This window comes from Leopardus geoffroyi, chromosome B4 (genome assembly GCF_018350155.1).
Source record: "Leopardus geoffroyi isolate Oge1 chromosome B4, O.geoffroyi_Oge1_pat1.0, whole genome shotgun sequence".
Classification (NCBI taxonomy): Eukaryota; Metazoa; Chordata; class Mammalia; order Carnivora; family Felidae; genus Leopardus; species Leopardus geoffroyi.
In genome coordinates, this window is record NC_059341.1 from 51,340,205 (window position 1) to 51,362,058 (window position 21,854).

Here is a 21,854-nt window from a genome sequence, read left to right on the forward strand (position 1 = left end):
TAAAAATACCATCCTAAAATTTTAAGATGTATGATATGTAGCTGGAGAAATAACATTTACACATAAAAAAAGACCAGAGGGACTCCTGGGTGGCTCAGTTGGCTAAGTGTCTGACTTCAGATGCTTTGTGGGTTGGAACCCCATGTCGGGCTCTGCACTGACAGCTTGAAGCCTGGAGCCTGCTTCACATTCTGTGTGTCCCTCTCTTTCTGCACCACCCTGGCTTGCACTTTGTCTCTCTCAAAAATAAATAAACATTACAAAAAAAAAAAATACCGGAAACTCCATGGCACAAGATCTATAACTGACTTTATTTACCTGCAGGGGAGAGTAAAAGTTACAAAGTTCTGAAATTGAGGCAGTGAAGACAAGGCATTGGACTATGACGCAGTACAGTATGTCTGGGCGCAATCAAATTTGTGTTGTTGAAAAGGAAGGAAAGAAAGGGAGTTGTTCAAAATGAGACTGGTGAGACTGGCAAGACGACTCATTTAAGGGCTGAACGAACGGAATCCCATTTGAGGAGCTTAGAATTTAGAAGGATTGGTGAGGTATTTATCATTTTTTATAATGGGAGTAGTATGCTTGCTTATATTTACTTTTTAGATTCACATTTTTGTCATGAGTGTGGAAAATAAATCTAACACTTCTGTTTTCAGTTATATGGCAGGATAGAATTACCCAAACAATTTTCTCTCTTGATACAACTACAATATCAGATAAAATACACTAAAAATAATTATCTTTAAATGCTGCTAACTGAGCGAAAGCAACCATTTTGAAAGGGAAACTAGGACAAAACCCAGAGATAAATGAGTGCTAACAACAGCTTAACCCTTGAATGGAATTGTCAAACAACTGGGGCACTGAGGTGCTGCCTAGGCTCAGAGCACAGGATACAAAGGTCTGGCCTCCACTTCTGTGTATAATGTTCAAGCCACTGCCTGAAACTAACCAAACCTCAGTTGAGTAACACTTGGAAAAGCAGAGGAAGAATAAACGATTTGATGGCACTGGAAGGCAAAAACAGACCCAGAAATTTGAGAGACTGTGATCCTCGATTCAAAAGAAATACTCAAGGTAGGCATTTACCTAACTTTGTCCGTGAGGCCTTTCCAGTTTGCTGCCTTACCATGGATTAGGGCCCCAACAGAAAGGACTGGTCTTACTGGTCTGAGAAGACGACAGGTTGGAAATCACAGTTGCCAGCGGATTTAGAAATTGGAAGGCAAAATCCTGATGCATAAGGAACAAAATCTTGGTATTTGGAAATGACATTAAGTAACTGTATTTGACACATCCCTGAAATCTACAGAACAAAGACTCTGGTGGACCCCACAAAGTGATTAGGAGTGAAACGGAAGCCAGCTGTGGGGTCCGCCTGCAGCCTGTCGGGGGGTTAGCTTATGGTAGACCTTGCTCATATTTGGATCTTGTGGAAGGTTGTCAAGGGCTTATTTTTGAAGGGCTTTCCAATAGGGGACATATTCTCAGCATGAAGAACAGTATCTATCATTGGTAGACATCGAATGATAGAAGTAGGTTATTGTAAGTGCCTTCTGGAGGACCTGCATCATCCTTTAAAAGAAAGCTGCAAGAATGTTTCTGACACCAAAGTATTCCTAACAATCTGAAAACGTCTCAAAAAAAAACCCAACACTGGAAAGTACCAATATCTAATTGCAGGGAAGGTTATTGAGGGGATGTGACTGCCGGTGGACTCATGAGCTGAACTCAGTAATCAGAGGCTCCTCATCCCAACCTGTCCTTGGAATGTGGCTTCTGTGTGCCTTCCCCACTCCCAGAAGCTGACCCAAGGACAAAGCCTTGAGATAGTGATGTGGGGTTGAAAGCATGTTGTCAGTATATGAGACTGAAACAAAGTAAGGCCTCTATATAAACTTTTAAGATTTGGCAGGTGGGTGCAGAGATCTATTCATCTTGCTGCTGCCTAAAACAAGCCTCATCTGGATGCTCCTTTGCTTATTAAACCTGCCACCTACAAATCTCAAGTGGCCTGCCTTTTTCTTCTGTCTCTCCCTCCCCTCCACGTGCAGGGACTGTTTCACATTTTATCCAGGAAGCTCCCAAGAGGGTTGTGAACCAACAAGGCAATTGAGTAAGGCTTTTTCTATTCCTTATTTTTCCAATCCCCAATCTCTTCTGACTCTGCTTGGAGTTTGTCATGTAAAATCCCACTGCCATGTGACTTCCATGCTAGAGATGCCACATGTTAGCTCTCTAGGCAATAGCCAGGTGAGCTTTTAGCCAACAGCCAGCATCAGTGTCCAGCCCTGTGAGTAAGTTCTTGGTTATCTAGCCCTTTTATCCATCTTCAAAGGACTGCAGCCTCAGCAACCATCTCACTATGTCCCCTGAGATACTTGAAACAAGAACAATATGGAAATGGGGTGCCTAGGTGGCTCACTTGTTTAAGTGTCTGACTTTGGCTCAGGTCATGATCTCAGGGTTCATGGGTTCAAGCCCCACATCGGACTCTGTACTGACAGCTCAGAGCCTAGAACCTGCTTCAGATTCTGTGTCTCCCTCTCTCTCTGCCCCTCCCCCACTCTCTCTCAAAAATAAACAAACATTCAAAAAATTAAAAAAAAAAAAAAAACAGTACAGATAGGTCATGCCCAAATTCCTGGCAGACAAATCATGAGCAAAATAAAAATTGTTTTTTTTTTTTTTTTTTTTTTCAACGTTTATTTTTGGGACAGAGAGAGACAGAGCATGAACGGGGGAGGGGCAGAGAGAGAGGGAGACACAGAATCGGAAACAGGCTCCAGGCTCTGAGCCATCAGCCCAGAGCCCGACGCGGGGCTCGAACTCCCGGACCGCGAGATCGTGACCTGGCTGAAGTCGGACGCTTAACCGACTGCGCCACCCAGGCGCCCCTAAAAATTGTTTTTTAATCACTTATTGTGGGGTAATTTTTTATATGTCAGTAGTAATTAAAACAAGAAAGTTACGATCATTTAAATTACCCAGCAAATATTCACTTTCATGGATGTTGGATTTAGACTTATGATTTGCTTTGGCCAAAGGAAAATTCCTGAAATGGGCTTGTACACTGGACTTGCCTTCTTGCAGTTTTGATATTGTGATGAGAAGAAACTTGTGACCTTTGATATCTGGGTGCAGAATGAACACGTGAAGAGCAGAACTGAGCCTGGGGTTAACAGCAAGAATCCAAGCCCAGGCAGGCATACAGCCTGAAACACAGTTATCCATCTGAGCCAAGACCAGCAGAACTACCTCAACTGAGCTGCAGGTATTAAACATTTACTATGCAGATATTATGGCTCTGAGAACAATATATATGTGTATCATTTGTGGTAGAAGTGAAAATCAGAGGTGGGGAGACTATGATTCAGCTCAGATATTTGAATTTTCATAGCACAACAGTGGTGATTGTGAGCATGGGATTTGGGGAGGGACCTGAAATAGCTGTGGTTACATCTAGAAAAATTGTAATATCTTTTTTGAAACAGAGGAGAAAAAAAGCAGTGGTTCCAGAGTGAGACAGCTATATAAGAAGGTTAGTGTTCTAGGGTAAGATTGTATAGAGTGCATAGGATCACAAGAAAGTATTACCATACATTTTAAACTTCTCAGGTACAGACTTTAACATTTATAGAAAGCAAAATAAGCTGAAGACTATCCCAGGTTGACTACAGCTACATATGTCACAAGGAGCTTCTATCTCATCTTCCCACTGGAAAAATGTACTGTGGTTGTGACACAGAATCATGGAGCAAGGTCCCATTCATACTAACTTCCCTTCCCTTCCCTTCCCCTCCCATCACATCTTATAATTACCCAGCACTGCAGTTTTTAAATTTACCTTTAAACAATCACAACGGTATTAAGTCTTCACTCTCATTAAGAGATTGTAATTTTGTCCTTTGAAAGGGTGATTTGGCCTTAAACAATTTGAATTTTTCTTCTTAAACAGATCTCAAGAGAGAACAATTTGAATTTTTCTTCTTAAACAGGTCTCAAGATTTTCCTATGCTAGGAAATATCACACCTTCTATTAAATATGAATTATGATCTGGATGACCCACTTATAAATGTTAGTGTTCAGCTTTCATTTGCAAGAGCTCAAAGAAAGCTGCCCTCTGACTAATCAAAACTCACTTATACCACTAAATATGCTGATTGTTTTACCTTGATTTTGCATTTCAGTTTTCATAGTAATGCCACATGAATATTATGTATAAATTTTAGGGCCTCTTACATTAATAGGAAATACAAGATAATTGGTTTGGTTTTGTTGAAATAAGTAGATTTTGCCTAACATGGTCTCTTCCAGCCCCAAATTTCCTACTACCCAACTTTCTTTTAACTTAATATTTGGGTGTAATTATCATAAAAATACACATGGAAGAAATTTAGTGAAAATTTAGTCCTATCATCAAGCTGCCTTAAATTATATTCAGATAAGTATGGAAGAGTCACAGAAAAGAGAGAGAGAGAGAGAGAGAGAGAGAGAGAGAGATGGTTCTATGATGACAGTAAAGTTGGTTTCAGAATGTGTTAATATTTATTATTGTGAAAGCTTGTGATCATTTAATTAAGTTGCCTTATCTATTGCCTTAAATTCTTAAAAAGACAACCATATTAATCCAGGCTAATAATCACTTCAGAATTTTAAGTCTATTGATTCTTTTTCCTTCTAAAATCTCTTCAATAAGATCTGTCCCTAGAGAATTCTATAAAAGGGCAAATGAGGTCTTTGCAGCCTTGGCTCTCTCGGACACTTGGCAGTTTAATGACTCATTGTACTTATAAATGTTCCTGATTAAGCTCTTTTATTTTTATTCTGTAATTTAATTTATATCATTACATTTCACACAGAATTTTCTCATTCCAGCTACCTGATTCACACATTATTAAATGTCTACTTACACCATTGATAGTCTCTTGTAAACATCAAGTATGTTTTCTCTACTTGGCCTTTGATGATCTTTTGTAATAGATCTCTTCTTTCAAATGGACAGAGGTGATTTTTCATATGTAAGACACCTGTAACATAGTGTGTGAAATCACTTAACTTAAAATCAAACTTCAATTGCATATATGCTGATACTGAAAAATAACTATGACAAAATGATAATGCTAAAAATTAATTGTCTCCCCTGGATTTAGTTTTCCCTAGATCTTGGACATATTAATAATATTGAAGCAGTTCTTTGCTTACCAGGCTCTGACTTTCCTACAACATAGTGTGAAATTTTAGATCAGACGTACAACTGAGTATATAAATATGTATATAATTTTACACTGAAGCCGAAGCTGTAATAGATATGAAATTCTAATGTAAATTGTCAATTCAAAATATAATATTCCAAAATATAATTATCAGAACTGTTTCTAGATTTCTTGATTCCCCTCACCAACTTCGAGAATATAAAATAACTAAGTGGAAGAATTACAAGGAAATTTTCTTTGATAGGGGCTTTTGCTTCCTTCTGAGCCTTCTCCCTTGTCAAGTGGACAAGTTCCCTGAGATTTGCAGACATGGGAGACTGAGACCTGGCTAATGTCTCATAAAGTCAAAGTCACCTTTGAACTGGGATATGACCCCTATATGGAAAATATAGAGACCAAGGAAAAAGCTGATAGACTGTTTTGGGGCAGATCTAAGGATCTGCCTTGAGATAGGTTTGCAGTCAGAGTTTTGTTTTTGGTTTTTTTCTTAATTTTTAACCTCTTTATTTTAGAAAGAGAGAAAGCATGTCAGCAGAGGAAAGGGGCAGATGAGAGAGAAAGAGAGAGAGGCAGAGAGAGCGAGAATCTTAAGCAGGCTCCAGGCTCAGCACAGAGCCCAGTATGGGGCTTGATCCCACGACGCCGGGATTATGACCTGAGCTAAAATCAAGAGTTGGGTGCACTCAGGGTTTTCAGACATGACTTGCACAAATGTTTTCTAGAGATGAGAGTTGCATATAACTGGGGACCACAAAGAACCTGGAGGTATAATTGCTGATATTCTGGGAGTCATAAACGGTTATCCATCGGGGAACATCAGGAGGGAAAGACGGCAAAATCTGCCAAAGACTCCCAGTGACAGTCAGTTTTAACCAGCTGCCAGGGGTGGTAAGCTGGAAAGGATCTACAAATAGAGATTATCCAATTACCTTAAATCTTCTCCCTCCCTCTTACCTGGAATATAATAGAAGGCAAAATTTAAGCCAGCTGTGGAAAGTCTGGGATAACTCTGAGGCAAGAAGGGCAAATCTCAAGTCAAGTTTGATGTTTTTATTTTTGTAAAGAGCTTGAAATTCCAAATACTAAATTAAGACAGTATTTGTAGATTAAAATGTCTTGGGAATGCAAACTGGTGCAGCCACTCTGGGGAACAGTATGGAGGTTCCTCAAGAAACTAAAAATAGAACTACTCTATGATCAAGCAGTTGCATGATGGTATTTACCCAAACAATACAAAAATACAGATTCAAAGGGGTACGTACACCCCAATGTTTATAGCAACATTATCAACAATAACCAAACTACGAGAGAACCCAAAAGTCCATCGATTGATGAATGTATAAAGAAGAAGTGGTATATATGCAGAATGGAATATTACTCATCCATCAAAAAGAAGGAAATCTTGCCATTTGCAATGATGTGGGTGGAGCTAGAATGTATTATGCTAAGCAATAATAGCCAATCAGAGAAAGACAAGTACCATATGATTTCATTCATATGTGGAATTTAATAAAGAAAAGAGATGAACATATGGGGTAGGGAGAGAAGAGGAGAGAAACAAACCCCAAAAGACTCTTAATGATATAGAACAAGCTATGGGTTGAGGGAGGGAGAGGGTAGGAGATGGGCTCGATGGGTGGTAGGTACTAAGGAGGACACCTGTGAAGAGCACTGGGTGTTGTAAGTGATGAATCACTGAATTCTATGCCTGAAACCAATATTGTACTGTATGTCAACTAAAATTTAAATTTAAAAAAAAAGAGTAAGAAATAAAGAAAATTAAAATGTCTTGAAAGACTTACCTATAAGCAAGCAGAAAAAACAGGAGACCAACCAAAGCGTTTATACAGGGCCAGGGAATTTTTACCCCAACTTGGTGCATTTACAAAGAATGATGGCTGACAAAAAAAAAAAAAAAAAAAAAAATAGGGGCGTTATTATGTTATGAATTTTGCTTATTTGGAGTGAAGATGACATAATTTTTGTAAAGAAATGTACTTTGACTGAAAATAAATTGTACTTTATTAAAAATAATAACATTTTGTTTCTAAAATATGATCCTAAAATTAACTAATTGCTTATATAACAAGGTTCCCAAAATTGTATTAGTTGAAACTTATTTAAATATATGTCAGGGCTTGAATTTAACTGGAATTTCAACCCAGCGTAAATAATATTAATTAGCTGTTTCTAAATTTTTTTCCAACAAGTATTAAGAAAACATCTCTGTGTGTATACTTCCCTCAATTAAGCTTAGCATGATACCTGACAAAATATATCACTCATAAATGGCGACTGATTCACCTGGAGGAGGCAATCTGTTAGTTTTGAATAATCAAACATTCAAATTAATACAAAGTCACATTTCTAGTTTACCTATATACTACAAAAAAGGTTTTCATTACCTCCAACATCAGTAGACAAAAATCAAAACTCAGAAAGTTTAGTTTCCCCAAATCACACTGCCAGCAAAGCCAGGAGTGGAAATTGTTCTGCTTGACTCCAAAGGCTGCACTCTTTCCACTACATTTTATCCCTCATAATGAGTGAAAATAATTCAGTAACATACCTGCATATCTTTCTCATGTAATTATTTAAAACCAAATCGAGTTATCAATATATAACTGAACTATGTCATTTTGCAAAGCTTTGATAAAACAAAACAAAGCAAAACAAAAACACTAAAATCTCTCAGTACTAAAATCTCTGTACTGATCTGGTTCTTTGAAACAAAAACAAGTTTTGATTTGCATGGTCTGTTAGAAAACTAGGACAATTCTGAAGCTAATTTGTCTTAAAATGTTTACAATAGAAAGCATCCATTCATTGATATTTGCATTCAATGATTCATCAGGCATTTGTTGGGCCAACCTTGCCCAGTACTGCTTTGCAGGCCTGGGAGACTGATCCATGAACAAGACTATTCTTTTATGTAACTTACATTTTAGGTGATTATTAAATTTACTAAAAGGCTTCCATGTAATAGGCATTTTTCTAAACAGAAAATAATTTTTAAATCTGTTTTGAAGCAGATATTTATATTAAGATTGAAACAAGGGGTGCCTGGATGGCTCAGTCGCTTAAGTGTCCAATCGGCTCAGGTCTGATCTTACCTCTCGTGAGTTCAAGCCCCGCATTAGGCTCTGTGCTGACAGCTGAGAGCCTGGACCCCGCTTCAGATTCTGTGTCTCCCTCTCTCTCTGACCCTCTGCTGCTCACACTCTGTGTCTCTCTCAAAAATAAACATTTATTTATTAAACATTTTAAACATCTTTTTTTTTTTAAAGATTGAGACAAAACTGCTTATTCATTGGCTAAATACATGTCTTACTGACTGAGAGACAAGTACTAAAACAGTAGTATTATTATATTATTAATAGATATAAAAATAACCTTTAATACCTTTAGCAGCAATATCTTAAAACACCACAAGATGGTGACATTACTCTATAAGAACAAGACTGGTTCAATAGTATGAATATTTTTCAGTTTTCTAAAGCAAAAATTGAAGTTTTTTTTTTACTGTTTTAAAAGCAAAGATGAGATTTCAAGAATACATAACTGTTGAAATCACATTAAAGAGTGATTTTCCAAATTAATATTTTAAAAATCTCTTAGACATTTTAAATAGTAGTATGAATAATGCATCAACCAGAGCTTTGGCAAACACTGAAGTTTCGCTTTTATAATTCTTGACCTAAAGTTATTGTGGCTCATCTGTTATGTTTACACACAACGTTTTTTTTTTTCTCGTGGAGTTTCACTACTTGAATTTCCCTTGGCTGACCTTGATAACAAATTGTGGAATGGTTATATGTCAAAACAACTTAAAATACCTTGATATTAAAAGAGATTGCACTGATGGTTTCTAATTATGCTAAACAGATGACTTATTTCAAGCTGATATTGATAAGTGTCAAAAGCTAAGAATTTGCACTAGCAACACACCCTAATCATACATGTTTTCTGTCTACATCAGATTTTAGGTTTTGCTCATTTATCAGATTGTTGCCAACCGTACATCGTTTTCACCCCGTACATTCTCCTCTAAGTCATAGGAGAATCCCTTTCCAGTGTGGTCTTAGGTTAAGATCTAACAATGAGAGGCTCTCATTTGAGATCTCAAAGACAGAAGAAAAAGAGAAGCCCTTATTTTCCAATGGCACTTGCCAACAGGGACACAGGCAGGCAGCACATAGGAGGTTTGCAACGACTTCTGAAATGAATTCCTATAAATCCTCCAACTCCATGCTACAGGCACCTGGGACGAGCAGCTTTTCCTGATATCATTCAAGTTGATAACATCTAAGTGAGCTTCTGCAAATTACCCATTTGAGGATTGTAGGCAGCTGAGGTCATTGACTGCAATGTAATTTTTGTAACCTCTAGCAGGATTTTCCTGACCTTTACTCCCCAGATCATTTCAACAGATGTGTAAACCTCCAACTTCCTGTATTAAAACCAATATTTCTTGGAAATACACAGAGTGGTATCTGCTTTCCTGACTTGGTCCACACTGATAACACTCGTATAAATTCCAAAGAAAAAAATGTGAGAACAGATCATGCGAAAGTGTGTAGCTACGTTTGAGTTACCAGCCTTAAGTACATAAGGTGACGTAACAACCTCAGAAGTACAGTTATAATAATCACAACAAACCCTCCCACTCAGAAAGAAGAAAGGGAGGCACATAGCAGTCACTGATTCATAGCAACTGTGAGTTCCTGCTGGCAAATTTTGCCAAGAGAGCTTATCTGGATGATAAAGAATGTTCCTTAGAATCTTATTATGCTTGCTTACCAGGAAGTGCCCCCCAATCCTTGTTCTTTTGACTTCACCCTCTGCATATTCCTTTCTTTTTCTTTTTTTCTCCTCAGCCACTTCTTGCCAATAGAAATTTAGGAAATCTCAGGTCATTACACACCTTGAAGAGCCTCACTCTTAATTCAGGTTGGTTGCACTTTGACAGTATGTTGCTCTGGAACAATTTATTGGTCTTTTGTCAATTTTATTCTAATCAACTAAATGTTGCAAATGTGCCAATAGCAACACCTACAAGTATTTTCAAGATAAGGCTCTGTCTAAAGTTATCTAGCTTTCTTGGGGGAGCCAAAGTTTTAGTCTTTTTGTTCTGAGCCACCTTCTGCAATGAAAACATTTGCTAGGACCACCTTGATCCATTCAGAGATTTTACGATAAAGGGCTTTTTCAGCAAACATTGAAATGAATTTTACTTGTAGGTTGAGTTGGAATCATTCTTTGCTTCTCAGAGCATTTCTAATGCATCTTTTACCATTTGGATAACAGAAGGAGTTGCATTTTTCAGCACTGCAACGTTATCTCTAATAACTTGGATTTTCTAACTACCTGATGCTTGCTGGAATATGAAAACATATAGTTGAAGTTTTATATTGCTTGGTATCAAAAACTTTGTTATGCTTCTTATCAATTATAAGAGTCATCTTTACAGTCTATACACAAAGTCTATACACATTTGTTTCCAAATATTGACAATATTATTTTTGTTCAATCTTATAATTATTTTTCAATCCTTTTTTTGTTTGTTTTTGCTTTTGTTTCTTTTTGCTTCATCTCCTGCCAGGCCACTCAGTACAATGTTCAATGGAAATGATGTATCCTTCATCCATCCAGGTTAGAGAGAAATCTACCAATGTGTCATCACTAAATGTGAGGTTGGCAGTAGGTTATCATGCAGACACTTTATATTAAGGAAGTTTCTCTCTGATCCTACTTTACTAAGAAGTTTTATCACTAATATATATTGAATTTCTTCAAATGCTTTCTCTGCATTTACTGAGCTAATTAAATGAGTTTCTTCTTTATTCTACTAATGCAGTGAATTACATTATTTGGCCAAAGAATGTAAAAAGAAAATCCTTGAATTCTCAACACAATTCTCATGACACATTATACTTTTTTATACATGGCTTGATTGGCTTTTTCGTATTTTTTTCTAGGATATTTGCATTTATATTCTTAAGTAAAATTGGCATGTAATGATCCTTTCTTGAAAAGTCCTTGTCAGGTTTTTGTATCAAACTTTGCTTGATACAAAATGCCACTTCACTAATGACTTAAAACATTTCTTTCTTAAAAAACAAAGAAACAAACAAAAAGTAAAACAAAACAAATAACCAAAACAAGAAAAAACTTTCCCTCTTTTTCTATTCTGTGGGAAGTTTTCCTCCCTTAAATTTTCAGTGAAATTCACTGGGAAAGACTGGAGTTTATTGTATTTGAAGACCTTAAATTATGGTTTAATTTTATTAATAGTTTTTAAATGATTGAAATTTTCTCATCTCTTCTTGTGTTTTGTAAGTTCTTTATATAAAGAAATGTGTCCATTCATCTAAATTTTCAAATATTTTAGATTAAACTTGTTTATAAAGTTCTCTTAATACCTTTTGATATATGAACTATCTATGGTGATATCTCCTTTCACCCTTTTGGTATTAAATTTTTTTCTCTCTTTTTTGATCACTTTAACTAGAGGTTTATTCTTTCAAAGCTTTTCTTTGAACCAACCTTTGTCTTATTTGACACACACTAGTATATGTTAATTAGCTATTTCCTTAATTTTATTCAGGACTAATTTAATTTACTCCCCTAGTTTTACTAGTTTATCCTCTCATTTTTATCATTTCCCTCCAGTTTTCTTTAATTATATGCTGGTGTGTATTTTGCAACTTCAGGAGTTGGATTCTTAGATTACTGAGCTTAACTCTTTCATTTATTTCAAATATATCTGTTTTAGCTTTATATGTCTAGACGAAAGAAGTAGGAGAAAATAATAGCTGTAAAAGATAAAGACCAATAGATTAATGCTGAGGAGGCCAAGCAAAATGTAAAACCTGTGTATTATATCTGATATTGCAAGTCATATTGCTATGCATTCAGATACAATTTAACTAACGGCATCTTTATCCTTAAATTGATTCCTCTGATAGCAATATGGGTTCAGCTATTAAATGGAAAATTCTCTAGAGTTATCCGTGATATTCTAGGAAGATCCTTTGTTTTGTTAATGCTTACTAACACCAGGTTTTTACTTGTTTGCTATAAAATCTGTAATACAGCAGGGAAAATAACAATTTTCTAGGCAAGTTGAAAATATACTTAATAAAATATTTATTTCTAAATATGTTCAGACTCTTTCAATTCTACGAATCAACAAAATAATCAAATTATCTATAACATTTTATGGGTAAAAGTGTGCATTTTTACTCTATATCAACAAAAATTTCTAAACATGTTAGAGCTAAGATTGTGATAGTATTTATATTAACAATGTAAACCTAGAAGAATATTTAATGACATGTAAAAATTTCATGATAATTTACTAAACGAAATAGGAGGTTGAAGAATCACAGTAGTCAAAGCCTGATAATGATAGCCTAAAATGTCAGCAGTTGGAAGCTGTATTCACTCCAGATGAAATATAAATACCTTAAGTTTTTGAAAAGATTATGTTTAATGTCTGGAGTCTTTAGAAAGCTAAATAAAGGAATTGCATCACTAGGTAATCTTCTGCAAAGATTCAACTTCTCCAAAGTTGAAAAGGCATAAATGATACAAAAAAGAGGTATGAAAAAGTAACTAAACTGAAAATCTGACAAGATAAAAATGCCATCTCTAGAAGAAAAATGTCTAATGGAGGAGAGCTGAACATAGTCAAAGTAATGAAGTGCAAGTAATGAAGTTCCATGGAATCCAATATTGAGAAACAATTAGACATAATAAGCACAAAAGAGTATTAGGAGACTTGAAGAACAAACTGAGAGGCTTCACCACTTCCAATAGGAATCCCAAAAACATGGGCGAATCATAGAAAACCACTTAAGAAAAGAAAGGCTTGAGTCCTGAGAAACAATTTGCATTCTGAGTTCCAGGTAAGATAAATAAAATAAGTTCTTACCGAGTTATATTACATTGAAACTACAAATTAACAAGAATTAAAGGTAAACAATTATAAATGCAAATGGAGAGGAAAGTCAGATCACAAACAAAAAATCAGACAATTAGACTCACAATATACTTACTATCAACAATAATAAATGCCAAATGACATCGGTATGATGTGCTGAAGGAAAATAACATTCAACCGAAATTTCTATTTCCAGCTGCATTGTTGTTTAACAGTACCAGTGGGGCACCTGGCTGGCTCAGTTGGTAGGGCATGCAACTCTTGATCTCAGGATCACAAGTTCAAGCCCCACACTGGGTGTAGAGCTTACTTAAAAAATATATAAATTAAAAAAATATTTAAAGTAAAAATACCAGTATAATTTAGATAATTTCAGATAAAAAGAATGAGAGTTCACACAGATACACACTAAAAGGGTTATTAAAATAGATACTTAAATAGGAAGAAAATTGAGCCCAGATATGAGGAGTGGTTGTATAAAACATATGATGAAAAATGGTGGATTGAATTAGCTATTGATTTGTGAGCCATATGGTAGCTAATTGGTGAGTGAAAAACATGACAAAGATTATAAATCAATAGTAGCAAGAGAGAGATTGTTCAGAGAGTGGTTAAGACAATGAACTTTTTGTCTTTTGAAGAGATAATATTGTTGCATAATTTTACATTGTGTTAGAAAAAATAGTTAAGGATATATATTACATATTTAAGAACAGTTATATACTCTAGTGCTTCTAAAGCAACAAAAGCGTGAGGAAGAGATAGAGATTACATTATCTGTCCACGCAGGTGCATAAAACAAAAGGGACTAAGGTATTAAAAATAAAAGATAACAAAAAACTGGTAAATAAAAAACACAAAATAAATCCCACAGTATACAGAATCATGATAAATATAAGCTAGTTATATCCATCCATTTAAATAAGGAAATTAAAACATAACATGCTTCATCTGCTCTCAAGATGTATGGTAAAGCTATATATCTTATAAAAAATTTGAAAAATAAAAAGATGAGAAAATATTAAGCAAAAACTTTTCAGAAAAATACTTTCCAAAATACAGCCAATGTAATAACATTAAAACAGATGTATTTGGAAAACTGATACATTAAACATAAAAGGAAATAAACTTGAATTTAAGGTAAAAGGCAGAGAAGCAGATGGACAGTACATAACAACAAAAGGCATAATTTAATAAAAATTGTGTTAGGCTTACTAGTACTCACAGATATCTTGTTACCTTGTCCTTCTAGACACATGGAAACTTGCACTTTTCATTTCCTTTGCAGTGAGGTGGTCCTATGTGAGTAATTCTAGGTAATGAAATGAGAGCAGAAAAGACGTGTGTCCCTTAGGAGCTGAGAGAGTGGAGAGCACATGCATGATTCTCCAATCTGGCTCTTCTACTGCCAAAAAGACTGAGGCTATCTGTTCTTGATCAGAGTATTCCAACAGAAATATATGTGACTCACATAGGTAGTTATAAATTTTCCTTCAGCTAATTAAAAAAAAAATTAAACCAATAAAACTAATTTTAATAACATTTTATTTAACCCAAATATATCCAGCATAATGCCATTTCAGCATGTAATCAATACAAAAATTAGTAATAAAATGTTTTACATTTTTTTCATTGAAATTCAGAGTATTTTATACTTATAGCATATCTCTGTTGAGAGCCACATATCAAATGTTCAGTAATTAATATGAGTCCTACCATATTGGATACCACACTTTTGCAAAGTGGACTTTCCATGCGGAGCCCACATCACCTGGGGTTGCTGAGTTATCTTACAGATGACAATTTCCCCAAGGAATCCACTAGGTCCATAATGGATTTTTGTATGGGAAAGAAATAAATCTTTGCTGCCATTGAAAATTTATTCTTTATGCTGCCTCGTATTTTACATATCACAAAAATACAAAGATAATAGCAATGATAACTTTCTAAGCATACACAAACATAGCTTTGAAATATATAAAGCAAAAACTGATCTAATTCCAAGAATAATTCATAAAACTTGATCATTCAAGGAAGTTTTCATGCATGTCTATGAAAAAGTTATAAACAGTAGCTCATTAAGTAAGGTTACAGAAGCTTTGAATTAACAGTTACTCTATTGAACATATACAAATGGAACCTATATCTAACAATAGGTACTATTTGCTTTTTTAAGCATAGATGCAACATTTTCTTTATAATTTTCATGGGCCACTCTTGAAAGAATTATCAATAAAACTAAAAAAAATCACATCATATAGACTATTTACTCTCACCATAATGTTATTATGTAGTGGTACAGAACTGAAAAGAGATCCAAGTCTTGTGGGTTTGAAAACTCAAATGTATGTATATTCCACAATCATTCTCATAAAGAGAAATGGTAATAGGTTCCAAAATCATAAGAATTGTAGACAACATAAATAGCCCTGTCAGTGAATATAGAATGCAGCTAAATAGTTTTTACTGGAAATTTTACAACCTCAAATGCATTAATTTAATAAGAAACTTTGAAGAAATTGTTAAGCAGTCAATTCAAGAAGCTTGGAAGAGAACAGAGACCTTGTCTTAAGAAAGTAGAAGAAAGAGTATCAAAAACAAATAGTATAAACAAACTTTGAAAAGCATGAGAAAAGATTTTTTAAAAAATTAAAAAACACAATTATGTGAAACCTCTAGTAATATAGATAAAGAAAAAAAGTGATGGTACAAATAAAATATATTACAAATAGAGAAGGGAAAAATAAGTACATAGAATGGTTTTTCTTTATAATAAGGAAAAAATTTAAGAAAAGTTTTTGTTTTGTTTTGTTTTGTTTTTTAAGTTTATTTGGGGATGCCTGGGTGACTCAGTTGGTTAAGCTTCCGACTTTGGCTCAGGTCATGATTTTGAGGTTTGTGGGTTTGAGCCCCACAACAGGCTCTGTGATGACAGCTCAGAGCCTGGAGCCTGCTTCGGATTCTGTGTCTCCCTTTCTCTCTGCCCCTCCCCTGCTCATGTTCTCTCTCTCTCTCTCTCTCAAAAATAAACGTTATAAAAAATAAAGCGTATTTGGTTCTGAGAGAGAGAGACAGAGAGAAAGAGAGAGAGAAAGAGAGTGTGCCCAAGTGCATGTGAGTTGGAGAGGGGCAGAGAGAGAAGGAGAGAGAGATTCCTAAGCAGGCTGTATGCTGTCAGCACATAGCCCACTCTAGGGCTCAATTTCATGAACCTGAACCATGAGATCATGACCTGAGCCAAAATCAAGAGCCAGCTGCTTAACCAACTGAGTCATCCAGGCACCCAAGAAAGTTTTAATAGAATTTTAAGGGCTCTCTACTTACTACTTGCCTGGTAGACTTGCTTAGCACTAAATAGTAGAAAGTAATGAGAGATAAAGGAAAATTATATTGGTTGCCCTGTGTGAAGTAATTATTGCTGAAAATGATATATCCCTTCTTGTCTAATGTATATAAGTATATTCCCTCATACTAAAGTGTGTAAAACTGTCTTGTGTTTCTTATGTGTGATGATTTCTCTATTAATTATGCATCTATATATTTAAGTGATGTTTTAATTTTGTAACGTAAAATAAATTCAAGTGGTATTATACATAGAATTTTCATTCAAAATATTTTTATACCACCTCCTACATTTAAAGCCAATCAGATGCAAAATAAGGGAAAGGTTATTTCTTTTAGTTCTAAGATGAATCATAATTATATTGAAGATTGAAAAGGAGGTGGAAAATCCCTTTTGTCAAAAAAATTATTACCTTAATAGCGATTTGTTTGTAAAGGAGTAGAAGGAAAAGTAGTCTAAAATTTGAAACCTGTACTTTTCAGAAGCTAAATTGGCCCTGAACTCGAAATAGCTTCATATGACCAAAATATCATAGATATTTTGTTACTGATGGAAAAATAGATCATTCTGTTAAAATTGGGGCAATATATATAGTTGTTGCTCTGTAATGTTCTATACACGATCTGGTATACAATAAACATAAGGAATTAACATCTCTACTGTAAATGAGCATCATGCAATCCCCATTGTGTATCATGAAGTAAATTCACAACACGGAGTTTAAGTTATTTTGATGGATGGACTAGATATTGAAGGCACAACACGATGAAATTACAAGTTTCTTGCTTTAGTTATCAGTTTTTAACAAGACTGATAACAGGTTGATTTATTAATTTCAACCAGGCAGAAAGATCGAGTGGGAGGATATTGGAAAAAAGAAATGTCAGGATTTCAAGTTATCAGATGCAGATACTTATGAATAAACCAAGATATCCTCAAGTACATAACGTAGAGAAAAAAGGATAGCTATCTAAAATGTGAGAGAGGACTTGCTGTTTATCATGAAGACAAAGATACATAATGTCTTTTATTCAATAGTTAAAGTGTTACAGATATAAATGTCATAGTTATTTTCAATTCAATTCAACAAACATTTATTAAGAAACTATTCCCTGCCAGGCATTGTGAAAGGTCCTGGGATACAGAGTTAGACTAGGGTTGTAAAAAGCTCCTGCCCAAGTAAAGAAGACAAGTAAAGCAATAAAGTCTGAAGATTTAAAGGGATATAATAATTGAACAATTTGTAGAATTACTAGAGAATAAAAAGAAATTTATCTTACCTAAGATTCGGGAAGCCTTCCTGGGTGAGGTAACATCAGATCTGAGTTCTGAAGACAGAGGAAAGAGCCTGTGTCTTTGCAGGGAGAGTGCTACTAGGTTAGTGCCTGCAGGTCCCACCTGATGGGTCACGCTTATTCAGTAATCTGTGCTAACATGATGACCATAATCCTGGGTAAGATAACAACTTATCTCAGCTTTGGTCACATTATCTGTAAAGAAAGGATTTCAATACTTACTTTTAAAATAGTCATGAGGTTTGGAAATATGTATATACAAGCACAATAAAACATTAATAGCAATAATAATAAATTAATAATCATAACTCATGGAGTGTTTAATATAGTAAAAACTAAAATGAACACTTTTCTTCCCCTTTGTGCTTATTTTATTTTTTTATGGTTTTTTTTCAATATATGAAGTTTAATGTCAAATTGGTTTCCATTCAAAACCCAGTGCTCATCCCAAAAGGTGCCCTCCTTATACCCATCACCCACTCTCCCCTCCCTCCCACCCCCCATCATCCCTTAGTTTGTTCTCAGTTTTTAAGAGTCTCTTATGCTTTGGCTCTCTTCCACCCTAACCTCTTTTTTTTTTTCCTTCCCCTCCCCCATGGGTTTCTGTTAAGTTTCTCAGGATCCACATAAGAGTGAAACCATATGGTAACTGTCTTTCTCTGTATGGCTTATTTCACTTAGCATCACACTCTCCAGTTCCATCCACGTTGCTGCAAAGGGCCATATTTCATTCTTTCTCATTGCCACGTAGTACTCCATTGTGTATATAAACCACAATTTCTTTATCCATTCATCAGTTGATGGACATTTAGGCTCTTTCCATAATTTGGCTATTGTTGAAAGTGCTGCTATAAACAATGGGGTACAAGTGCCCCTATGCATCAGTACTCCTGTATCCCTTGGGTAAATTCCTAGCAGTGTAATTGCTGGGTCATAGGGTAGGTCTATTTTTAATTTTTTGAGGAACCTCTACACTGTTTTCCAGAGTGGCTGCACCAATTTGCATTCCCACCAACAGTGCAAGAGGTTTCCCGTTTCTCCACATCCTCACCAGCATCTATAGTTTCCTGATTTGTTCATTTTGGCCACTCTGACTGGCGTGAGGTGATATCCGAGTGTGGTTTTGATTTGTATTTCCCTGATGAGGAGTGACATTGAGCATCTTTTCATGTGCTTGTTGGCCATCGGATGTCTTCTTTAGAGAAGTGTCTATTCATGTTTTCTGCCCATTTCTTCACAGGGTTATAAAATGAACACTTTTCATACATAATCATATTTAATGTCAAGCACAACCCTGTTGTCCATATTATTATCACCATTAAAGAGGTATAAACTGAGGTTTAGAAAAATTAGGCAATCTCTAAAATATTATTTAATATTAAATTTCAGCATCACCAGCTGAAATTCCGTTAGGAATGGAAGGCTCACAGGCCACTGTGACTGCAGCATTTAGCACAGTTCTTTGTTCATAGTAAGGGTTCAAGAAACATTTGTTAAATAAATGGATAAGTGTTTTGGAAAGACCCAGGCATGTCTGATCCCAAAAGCCACACTCTAAAATTAGAAAGTAAATATTTTGGAAAAATAGCTATTCACATCCACTGCCCATTTTTAAATCAGGTTGTTCTTTTTTTGTGATTGAGTTGTACGAGTTTTTTTTTTTTTTTTTTTTATCTATTTCAGATATCAACCCCTTATTAGATGTACCATTTGCAAGTATCTTCTCTGATTCAGTAGGTTGCTTCTTAATTTGTTGATGGTTTTCTTTGCTGTACAAAACGTTTTTAGTTTGGTGTAGTCCCATTTGTTTATTTTAGCTTTTGTTGCCCTTGTCTGAGGAGACATAGCCAAAACAAATATTGCTAAGACCAATGTCAAAGAGCCTATTGCCTATGTTTTATTCTAGGAGTTTTATGGTTTTAGGATTCATATCAAGTCTTTAATTCATTTTGAGTTTATTTTTGTATATGGCATAAGATAATGATCCATTTTCATTATTTTTGCATGTAGTTGTCAAGTTTTCTGAACACTTTATTGAAGAAATAGTCTTTTCTCCATTGTATGTTCTTGTTTCCTTTGTTGTAGATTAATTGAGCAAGGAAGCATGGGTTTATTTCTGGGATCTCTACTAAGTTCCATCAATATAAGAAGACAGGCAGATGGCCAACAGGCACATGAAAAGATGTTCAACATCACTCATCATCAGGGAAATGCAAATCAAAACCACAATGAGCAGCCACCTCATGCTTGTCAGAATGACCATTATCAAAAGACAAAATATAACAAGTGTTGATGAGGACAAGAAGAAAAGGGAACCTTCACACACTGTTGATGGGGATGTAAATGGATGCAGCCACTATGGAAAACAGTATGAGTCTTCCTCAATATAAAAATTAAAAAATAGAACTACCATAGGATCCAGCAATTTACTTCTGGGTATTTTTCTGAAAAAAATGTAAATACTAAATCTATATATCTATATCTATATCTATATCTATATCTATATCTATATCTATATCTGTATCTATATCTATCTATACCTACACACATTGTAATATTATTCAGTCATAAAAAAGAATGAAATCTTACTATTTGAAACAGCACAGATGGGCCTGGAAGGTATTATGCTAAGTGAAATAAGTCAGACAGAGAAAGAAAAATATTGTATGCTTTCATTTACATGTGGAATCTAAAAAACAGAACATGAACAAACAAAACAGAAAGGGACTCATAAATACAGAGAACAAACCGGTGCCAGAGGAGAGGGAGTAGGGAGACAGAGAAAATAGGTAAAGGGGATATAAGTCATAGGAATGTAATGTACAACATAGGGCATATAGTCTATAACACTGTAAATTACTTTGTAGGGTTACACATGGTAACTAGACCTGTCATAATTATCATCTCATAATGTACAAAAATATTGAATCACTATATTGTACACCTGAAACAAACACAATATTGCATGTCAATGGTAAGTCAATAAAAAAGTAGTACCAAATACTTGGAAGTCATTATCATTGTAATGTTCAATGTCTGCTAATTAGAAATTGTAAATACTTTCTAAACCATCTAATAGAAAAATGAAGTTTTATTAGCAAAAACATATTAGAGAAAGAAAAGTGAAGAGAAATGAGGAAAGACCAGGCAAGAGAAATGGTACCTTAAAATAAATCTGGTGGTAGTTAAAAACAGTGTGGTTCAGCAGCTGTTAAGACTTTCAGAAATAGGGAGAAGGGAAAAAACAATCAATGTTCCATAATAAAGACAAATCAATCAAAGAAGACTTCTTTAATATTTGATATGTGACATGGGGAAAAGAAATATGAAAAGGTAGTAGAAATGAGCTACCTTGCCTTTTGGGGAGATGTGATATATTACTAGAAAATCCACAAATCAGGATCTTTTCCAATAAATTAAGCTAACAGGACCTCTTCTATACTTAATAATTTCTCTGTACCTAAAGTTATAAAAATTTTTATAATTGTATGACTAGGCAATCCAGAAAATGTATGTGGATGTGTGTGTGTTTCTGTGTATTTTTTTTTGTTTTATACTTCTTTTTTACTTTGGACCTGAATTTTTAAAGCATATATTAAATTATACTATTTTACGTGAATAGATTGAGAAGTCTGAGGCATATATTATATATATTTTAATTATATTAAAATTAAAATATAAAACTAGTGCTCAGAAATTTAAAATTTTTTTTTAATGTTTATTATTTATTTTTGAGAGAGGGAGAGACAGAGTGCAAGCTGGGGAGGAGCAGAGAGAGAGAGGGAGTCACAGAATCTGAAGCAAGCTCCAGGCTCCAAGCTGTCAGCACAGAGCCTGACGCAGGGCTCAAACTCACGAACTGCGAGATCATGACCTGAGCCAAAGCCGGTCGCTCAACCGACTGAGCCACCCAGGCACCCCTAGGTGCTCAGAAATTTTAATTTAACAGTTTAAAGAGTTCTTGTTATGACTACTGTTGGAGGACCCATACTTAAGAGATTGAATTTCCTGAATTCTGAGCCACTCTGTCCTAAAGAATCTAGGGATAGCT

General features: G+C 35.0%; 1 long non-coding RNA gene across 3 annotated transcripts in view; it reads right to left on the reverse strand.

Annotated features, from left to right (window-relative positions):
* Positions 1–311: 311 nt before the first annotated feature.
* The window catches only part of LOC123590483, a 94,288-nt gene continuing 72,745 nt past the window's right edge, over positions 312–21,854 (reverse strand). For all 3 annotated transcript variants that reach the window (XR_006708784.1, XR_006708785.1, XR_006708783.1), the window contains 5 exons: positions 17,789–17,998; positions 7,023–7,118; positions 4,918–5,034; positions 3,006–3,137; positions 312–1,236 (listed from right to left, as the gene is read on the reverse strand). This is a non-coding gene — a long non-coding RNA (uncharacterized LOC123590483). The remainder of the gene's footprint in view (positions 1,237–3,005; positions 3,138–4,917; positions 5,035–7,022; positions 7,119–17,788; positions 17,999–21,854) is intronic.